This window comes from Dermacentor variabilis, chromosome 1 (genome assembly GCF_050947875.1).
Source record: "Dermacentor variabilis isolate Ectoservices chromosome 1, ASM5094787v1, whole genome shotgun sequence".
Classification (NCBI taxonomy): domain Eukaryota; kingdom Metazoa; phylum Arthropoda; class Arachnida; order Ixodida; family Ixodidae; genus Dermacentor; species Dermacentor variabilis.
The window spans coordinates 12,604,295-12,612,847 of record NC_134568.1 but is presented as its reverse complement, the minus strand read 5'-3'; positions in this window follow the sequence as shown (position 1 = coordinate 12,612,847).

Genomic DNA, 8,553 nt, shown 5'->3' with positions numbered 1-8,553 from the left:
CCAGACGTTTGTACGGTGGCTAAAGCCTCTGAGCTAGCCGAGGAGTTTGTGACGCGTCGGGCTCGCGGAGCTAAGGACGGTCAAAAGGGTGAATTTGGCTCGAAGTTTGAGAGGCCGAAGTTCACGCCCATGAGAGAAAGGGGCGACACACGTAGTGCGGATGAAAGGAGACGACGGAGACGGCGGCAAAACGAACGAAAGGAAACGGCAGCCGAAGCCGAACGCAGAAAGCGGTTCGAGACGAGGCAAGCGCGCATTTGTTATACGTGCCAGAAGCCGGGTCACTTTTCGGCGCAGTGTCCGGAAACAAAACCAAAAGTTGTGTTTTTGTCAATATGCAGCACTGACGAGAACATGAAGCTTCTCGAGCCTTACATGCGAGACCTCCTCGTGAACGGGAAAGAGTGCCGAGTGCTTTGCGATTCCGCAGCTACAATGGATATAGTTCACCCGTCTTACGTAGAACCCCATATGTTCACGGGCGAGTGCGCATGGATCAAGCAAGCCGTGGAAGCTCATAGCGTGTGTCTGCCCGTAGCAAAAGTGCTTATCGAAGGACCTTTCGGAGCGCTTGAGACGGAGGCCGCAGTGTCATCTATGCTGCCTCCCCAGTACCCGTACCTATTTTCGAACACGTCCGATCACCTCCTGCGCGAGAAGGGGCTTTTGTTTGGTGAGGCTAGTGTTCAGGCCTTAACCAGATCGAAGGTTCGGGAGCTCGCTGCAAAGGCGGTAGTTGCGGGGCCGACGTTATCAAACAACGAAAAAGGGTCAGAGGCGCAGCAAGCTGATATTCGGAGCACGCCCGAACTGAATAAACTTGAGTCTGTAACGTTAAAGGCACCAGATACTGGAGAGGAAATTCCCGATGCGGGAAAGTTAGAAGAGCTATCTGCAGATTTGCTCATCGCGCCTACGTCAGACGGACTTAATAGGTTGCTAAAAGTCAGCCGGTCGGCTTTGATAGCCGAGCAAAAGAAGGATGGCAGCCTAGAAAACATACGCTGCAATGTCAAGGAAGGTATCGCCAAGAAAAATGCTCGCTTTGTGGAAAGAGGTGGAGTCCTGTACCGGAAGTATCTAGACCGCAGAGGAGTGGAGTTCGGTCAGCTGATCGTGCCTCAATGCTATCGTGAGGATCTGTTGCGCTTGTCGCACGGGGGTTCGTGGTCCGGACACCTTGGAGTTAAGAAAACTAAGGACCGTCTCTTGCAAGAGTACTATTGGCCAGGGTGTTTTCGGGACGCAGACCATTTCGTGAGGACATGTGACACCTGTCAGCGGGTGGGCAAACCAGGGGACAAATCGAGGGCGCCGTTGAGATTGGTACCTATCATTACGGAGCCTTTTAGACGGCTCGTTATTCATACAGTGGGACCTCTGCCGGTAACAGCCACGGGGTACAGACACATTTTCACTGTGATCTGCCCAGCGACAAAGTTCCCTGAAGCAGTGCCGCTTAAAGAACTCAGCTCAGTTGAGATAGTCAATGCACTACTGTCCATATTTGCGCGAGTTGGTTTTCCTGCGGAAATCCAATCAGATCAGGGCACAGTGTTTACTAGCGCTTTGACGACAACTTTTCTCGAAAGGTGTGGGGTAAAGCTGTTACACAGCTCAGTGTACCACCCACAGTCGAATTCCGTTGAGAAGCTCCACTCCGTCATGAAGCGCGTGTTGAGAGCATTGTGTTTTGAACATCAAACTGACTGGGAGCTGTGTCTGCCTGGGGTGATGTTTGCATTAAGGACCGCGCCGCATGCGGCTACGGGGTTTTCGCCAGCTGAGCTGGTGTACGGTCGCTCGCTTCGGTCCCCGCTTCGCATGCTTTCGAGAATCGTGGGAAGGCAGGGGCGACGACCCAGTCGTGGTGGAGTACGTGCTTAAGCTCCTCGAACGCTTAAGAAGGGCACAGGAGTTGTCAGGTGAAGCAATGGCAAAGGCCCAGCAGAGGGCCAAGGTTTATTATGATCGGACAGGCAGGGCCCGTCGTTTTGAGGTGGGCGATGAGGTCATGATATTGCGCACATCGCTAAACAACAAACTAGACGTGCAGTGGGAGGGCCCAGCACGAATTGTTCAGAAACTGTCGGACGTTAACTACGTGGTGAGTCTGCCAGGAAAGCGGAAAGCACAGCAAGTTTACCACTGTAATCTGCTCAAACCTTATAGACAAAGGGAAGCAGTGGTGTGCATGATGGTAAACGTTCCTGAAGAGCTTCCGGTCGAGCTTCCGGGACTAGGCTCAGTGACGAACAGGAAAGACACCGATCAGGTCATTAGTGACTTAGTCAGTGGAGCATCGCTGTCGCCTGAGCAGAAAACCGAACTACACCAGCTCTTACAAGAGTTTCAAGGTCTGTTCTCTGAGAGGCCTGGTAGGACTTCTGTCCTTACTCATGATATAGAGCTTACCTCCCCAGAGCCAGTACGATCCAAGGCGTATCGGGTGTCACCCCGCCAGAGCGATATTATGGAGGCTGAGGTAAAGAAAATGCTACAGCTCGGTGTTATTGAGGCAGGTGAGAGTGATTATACCTCCCCTTTGATTTTAGTTGAGGTACCGGGCAAGGAACCTCGTCCTTGCGTCGACTACCGAAGGCTTAATTCCATCACTAAGGATCAAATTTATCCGATCCCTAGCATCGAGGAGCGCCTTGAGAAAGTTAGTAGCGCTCAGTTTATTTCCACCCTAGATCTTGTCAGGGGTTATTGGCAGGTTCCACTTACAGAAGAGGCCAGTAGGTATGCGGCGTTCATTTCACCAATGGGAACATTCCGTCCTAAAGTGTTGAGTTTTGGTTTGAAGAACGCGCCATACTGTTTTTCAAGCCTCATGGATAAAGTGTTGCGGGGACAGCAAGAATTCGCTTTACCGTATCTAGACGACGTAGCGATATTCTCCGCATCCTGGTCTGAGCATATGGCACACTTGCGGGCAGTGCTAACCCGCCTGCGCGAAGCGGGCTTGACAGTCAAGGCTCCCAAGTGCCAGTTAGCACAGGCCGAGGTTGTCTACCTCGGTCACGTGATTGGTCAGGGTCGTCGCCGCCCCTCTGAAATAAAGGTGGCCGCTGTGCGAGATTTCCCGCAACCGCGCACGAAGACCGATATTCGGTCGTTCTTAGGTGTCGCCGGCTACTATCAGAGGTCCATCCCCAGGTACTCTGATATCGCGGCTCCCCTGACGGATGCTCTAAGAAAGACAGAGCCGCAAATAGTCGTCTGGGACGAGACAAAGGAAAGAGCTTTTAGCGCCCTAAAGAGTGCCCTAACAAGCCAGCCTGTGCTACGATCGCCTGACTATACAAAAGGGTTCGTTGTTCAGTGCGATGCTAGTGAGCGAGGCATGGGCGTTGTACTGTGCCAACGGGAAAATGGAGAAGTAGAACACCCCGTCCTGTATGCTAGTCGTAAGCTGACCAGTCGTGAGCAGGCGTACAGCGCCACCGAGAAAGAGTGTGCGTGTCTCGTGTGGGCCGTTCAGAAATTGTCATGCTATCTAGCCGGCTTCGAGGTTTATCATTGAGACGGATCACTGCCCTCTCCAATGGCTGCAGACCATCTCTCCCAAAAATGGCCGCCTCCTGCGCTGGAGCCTCGCTTTGCAACAATATTCCTTTGAGGTGCGTTACAAAAAGGGGAGTCTCAACGGTAACGCCGATGGCTTAAGTCGAAGCCCCTAACGTAGGAATCAGCCTCAAAATTGTTTGTTACTGATGTTTTTCTTCCTGAGGCAGGATTTTTAACATATTGCTTTTGTTTAGTGTTTCAAAGTGATGACATGCTTTCTAGTGCAATTTTCCAATTTGTGGACGCGTTCTGAGTGCTGCTAGACTACTGTAAGGAACTAGGCAGTGGTATAGAAGGGGAAAGAGCCTGGCAGGGCTTAGTGAGGGTTGTGCCGTGCTTGCTGACTGAGCGGTTGAGTTTCAGCGTAGTTCTAACGCTTGCCGGGAACGAGAACAAAAATGTGAACTCTCCCGAAGTCACTTTGCAGTGTCCTGTGCGAACCTGAACGAGAGAACGAGGCCTTCTCTGTGCGCTGCGCTCAAGAAACGTCGAGGGACGCCCGACTTCGGTTATGAGCATCATCGAGCGACATCCCTCCGGACAGCGGATGCAGTCCCCTGACCATCGGGATCTCCTTCCCCCGGCGGGGCGGTCTGTTACGTTTCGCCTACGACGCGCGGTTTAGCCGGCGCGGCTGCAACAAAGCGGCAGACATTTTGGCCCGTTCGGCGCCGCCGCTACGCCTCCCCGCCAAGCGCGTCCAGGCATGTTCCGATGCCACGTGTCTTCATGTGCGTGTGTGAGTGTATGTGCATATTGGTGCCCACGCTTGTCGAAGCGTGGCAGCCGGGGAGAGGAGCTCCCAACAACTGTGAAGCGAGGGGGTCTGACAGGCGCCGACACGACAGTATGAGCCACCTTCTCCTCCCCATTGTGCCCGACCGGCGCCGACACGACAGTGTGAGCCACCTTCTCCTGCCCATTGTGCCCGACCGGCGCCGACACGACAGTATGAGCCACCTTCTCCTCCCCATTGTGCCCGAACGGCGCCGGCACGACGGCTGCGTCACCTTATCCCATTGTAGCCGAGCGGCACAGTCACGTGCTCGTCTATAGAGGGGTACTTTCGTGCCCTCAACTGCGAGAGTATAAAAGCAGCTGCCCCCGGACGCCAAAGGAGGGCTCCGATTTCTTCTGTTGAGTAAAGTGCACTCCCATCTCTCTACTTCGGTCAACCTGACCGCCAACTCTTTGCGATGTTAGAATAAACAAGTTGTTTCGTTGTTACCAGTCGACTCATGCTTTGCCGGGACCTTCGGATGCTTCCAGTTGTACCTCAGGCCGCCAGGCCAACGCTACCCTTGGGGCTTGCGACCCAGGTGCAACACCGGGCGTCAGCGCCGAGTTCCCAACAACTCGCGCCAGCGGTGCGATTACAACAATTCTTAAATAAAATATTTCCTCATCGTTAGGAATAGACAACATCAATTCCAAGTTTTTGAAGAATACCGAAGTGTGCTCCTCCATAGTTATGTGGAACATCGTTTCGCAGTCTATTCTGTCGTGCTCATTACCAAAGGATTTCGAAGTCGGCAAGGTGTTTCCATTACACAGGTCTGGCGACGTGCATTCACCTTTAAATTAAAGGCCGATTTCTCTAGCAAGTGTGCCATGCAAAATTCTAGAGCACATATTATACTCTAATCTCATCAACTTCCTAGAAACAAATTCCTTCTTTTCATCTTGTCAGCATGGGTTCCGTAAATCGTTTTCCTGTGATACTCAACTTATTTCATTTACACATGACATCTGTGCCGCGTTGGATAATGGATTGCACATTGACACCATCTTCTTAGTATTTTCTAAAGCATTCATCTCGTCTCTTACCAATTACATTGTCTAAAATTAAATACACTCAGCATTGAGCGTAATATTATTTCATGGATTGAATACTGCTTATCGAATAGAACACAATTTGTCTCTGCTAACAATTTCGACTCTTCGCTTTGTCTTTTCAGTTCCGGGGTTCCGCAAGGTTCTGTTCTCCGACCCTTGCTTTGTCTCATTTATATTATTGATTTGACTAACTGTGTAGCATCCTCCATAAGGTTACTTGCAGACGACTGTGTCATTTACAGAGTAACATCATCAAATTCTGACACTCTAGCATTACAGTCTGATCTAGGCGAAGTATCTATCTGGTGCGATACTTGGAAAATGCTACTTAACAGCCAAAAGTGCAAACTGATGACGATTTTGCGCAATACTGCTTCGTCTAACCTATCCAACTATCACTTGAAGAACTCTGTACTCGAAGAAGTCACTTCCTATAAACACATAGGCGTCCACATAACCTGTAATTTTTCCTGGCAAGCACACATGAACCACATCACTAACATTGCGAACCGCACGCTTGGTTACCTCCGTCGCAATTTCTCTATGGCCCCCGCTAACTTAAAGCTACTTCTGTACAAAGCACTAATACGCCCGAAGCTTGAATATGCCTCTTTTGTCTAGGACCCTGGCTTAGATTATTTAACAAATACAACAGAATAGACGCGAAATCGGAGCGCACGTTTCATTCTTACTATTCTCGGGCATCAGGGGTAACATCTATGAAGCCTACTTAAACCTCCCTATCCTCTCATACCGTAGGAAGTTAGCGGCTTATCACTGCTCCAAAAAATTACTACAATTCGAAATTAAAAAGTGAACGTTTCTCCGAACCTGCATACATAACACCTCGCACTCACCATCACCATAAGTTGAGCGTTCCTCATTTTTCCACGAACCTATTTTTTTATTCATTTATTCCTAAAGCTAACAACGAATGGAATCATCTGCCGGCCTGAATTATATAACCGATACATCTGCTTTTATAATTACTATTAAAGAATACTTTTGTTAATCTGCATTTTTTATTTTTTTATTATTATAACCTGTCATCTGTACATGCTCTGCATTTAGTTCCGCTCCCTTCTGCAGCGCCTTCGGGCCTTGAAGGTAGTATAAATAAATAAATAAATAAATAAATAAATAAATAAATAAATAAATAAACGCAGCTTCACTGCCCCAGTAGATGTCGTGATAACTTTTCCGCTATCTTTTTGTAGCCGAATATTAGAATCATTTCTCTATTCATGTTCTGCACCCATCGTGGCACTGACGGAAACGTGGTTGCAAAGAAAAAGAGTATCGGATGGCACTTTTCAAGCTTGTTGGTCCGAGCATAATATTTTTCGCTGCAAAATGATATGAAGAAGAGGAGTTTGCGTCCTTATCACCATAAAAATGAAGTTTGTTGCTTTACATACTCGTACTGATTCCTTCTTAGAGCGTGTGTGGGTGTTGCTCACATTCCGCTCTATTCATATAATTGTGTACGCAGTTAAACCGCCCTCCGATATGCGAATAAATTTAACTGCTAGGTATTGTCATCATGCGCAATTGTCAAACTATATTTCGCTGACTTTTTGGAGATCTATATTTTCCAGAAAAATACTGGCGCATGCAGTCTGTTCCGTCAGGCAATACCGAGCATCATAGGTTGCTTCAAACATGTATAGACATTTCCATAACCCTACTTATCAGACATCTCACACGATGGTCACCAACATCTGCAAGTGTACGCGATTTGGTATCAACAAATGATCCTGGCATTATTTCAAACATAACCCACTTTACTGGTCTATCCTATCAGGCTATCATAACTGATAACCTGAGTATACCATTAAACAAGCGCCAAAATATTTCTAAACAATGATGATGCTACTGAAGGGTGAAATTTACAGCAATGAATTCCGAACTTTCTCATCCTGCTAATCGTTTTCTCGGAGGGAAATTAACCTGCACAGTTTTATAAAACTGGAGTTTACTTAAAAACGTTCTAACCAATCTCTTACATAAGTTGATACTTGCATTAACTATTAGGAATAGTAAAAATGTGTCATGGTTTAATCATCAACTACGGCGCTTTAACAATAGCAAAAAAGATTGTACAGGCAAAGACAAAAGCACCAACTTTTCGATTTGTGGCAGCGTTACAAAGATAAGAGATAAAAAGTATCAGTGTTTTGCTCAAGCCACCGAACTCCGTGTTTTTACCACGGCTTGCCGTCGATGGTTGCTAATAACCTTCGCAGATTCCCACATGTCATTACCAGCGCCGCTGTAGGTTCGTATCATCTTCATCGCCGGTTGTTGGTGAGAGAACCAAGTTTTATCGTCGGTCTCAGAGCAAGACTGATCGAATTGTCGAATTTGTATAAGAACTGCGTTCCCTCTCGAGTTCGTACGACTTTGTGGATCTTTTTTTCAGACGAAGCGCTGCGGCACGGATTCGTTTGTTGATTGCGAAGAGAATATATTGAGCCCGTTTTTTTTGGCGGAAGATGAAAAGTTAACATTTAGTTGTTGTGTCGTAGGGATCCGGAGACGAGCGAATAACAGTTTCAAAAAAGTTTATTGCTACATCGTGCAGCAAGAACGCAAGTACAAATGAAGGTGGCCAGAAGAGAAAAATGCCAGCCTGATAAGCAATCGCGATCGGGCGCGATCGGGTCATGTGACTACCTCGAAGCTTGACTTGCTGATATTATCGAAACACCTGGTGCTATCACATACATGACATTTCCTTCCACTTAATTTGTGGGGAGCCACCGTTATAAAAAAATGGTAGGCGACCTTAACGTTTGACTTAGGTATCTCTTAGTCGCACTCGCACCTCGGCGTTGGTGTTCTTAGCTTTAGGAGAATAGAACGCACGAACCGAACTCAGAAGCAACTGTTTTCAATTAATTAACCGGTTAAATAGCAAGCCACCTTCTTTTGTGCGAGATCATTAGTGACGTAAATACTTTCGCTTTCTACTTACCGGTTTCCGGGAATTTCGCCGAAGTCGTGCTCACGTGCCGGGTCTCTAAAGTATGCGATATTATGATATGGGGGGGGGGGGGGGGGGGGGAGTGCGGCAGTCAGTGATTTCTAATTAATTCTAATTATTGCGGACACTTCAGTAGCTGAAATTGTAACTAAACTGAT